Source organism: Sinocyclocheilus grahami, unplaced genomic scaffold, assembly GCF_001515645.1.
Source record: "Sinocyclocheilus grahami isolate Dianchi unplaced genomic scaffold, SAMN03320097.WGS_v1.1 scaffold10.1, whole genome shotgun sequence".
Classification (NCBI taxonomy): Eukaryota; Metazoa; Chordata; class Actinopteri; order Cypriniformes; family Cyprinidae; genus Sinocyclocheilus; species Sinocyclocheilus grahami.
In genome coordinates, this window is record NW_015505189.1 from 1,451,241 (window position 1) to 1,452,396 (window position 1,156).

Sequence of the window (1,156 nt, forward strand, 5' to 3'; positions counted from 1 at the left end):
TGTGGCTCTCACTCACTGTGCTTTGTACCGACTGCCTCCTTCCCTCCCTTCTCTCTCTCACCCTTACGCTCGCTCTCTCTCTTTCAGACCACTGTCATTATAACGTTACACGCAGTCCTAAGAAGGGGAGAACATATAAGAGTGAATCCCTTTTGTCTAGCTGCTTTGATGTTCGTCGCGATGCTCTGCTGATCCATCAGCACACACACACAGATACACATGAGGCTCTGAAAAGCGGGAGCCTCAAATGCGTTTTCTGAGCCATGATTTATTCATCCCTTCATTCAGCACTGGGCTCATTAACATGGGACAGAGCAGCAGTTGTAGTTGTCTTTGATTTAACATGCTATATCCAAACTCAGCATATTATTTTTTCTTTGTTTATTGGCTTCCCTCTTTTTTTTTTTTGGTCCCTCTGGTACTTCCCTCAGCTAAATGAGGATCTGACTTCATATACATATTTTAATATCAGCATTATCACACCACCTTCATTTAGCTGCCATGAGAACAAAGGTCAATGAACTCATCACCATTGTGGTTGTTGTATTTTAATGCCAAAATCATATTCAGAATTCAAGACTGATGCATGACTTCTGCAGCAGTTTGTAATAATTTATGCTCATTTCAATTCATTTTAATTTTCATTCTAAATGAAAAACAATGTTATTCAGCTTCCTGTATGGTTTTAAATTATATGTCCTTCTGTATTTGTCTCAAACGCACTCCTGTACGCCATCGTGTTTCTCTGTAATATCCTCATGCAGCCTGAAGTGTATTCTGTTTTAATGTATATCAGCTTCCTCACCTATCCTCTGGACTCCCTCATCTTTCTTAGTGTCACACTTAGTCATGTTGATTTAGTGCATGGCTCAGGCCTTAACCAGTAAAATGCTCTTGGTGCTTTGTGTGTGTGCTGTTTTTGCCAGTTAAATTAATCATAATATAAGCAGAAAACAGCAAGAAAACAAGTAAAACTACAGCACATTACTTTAGGAAAGAACCATGCATTAAACAAGTCTCATGTAGTAGCACCTTTGACTAACTGGTAAAAGATCTGGGGCCTCATGTATAAAACTTAATGTAGATTTCATCCTAAATGTGTGCGTACTCACAAAAGCTAGATTTTGCGTACGTACAAAAGTTTTCAGATTTATAA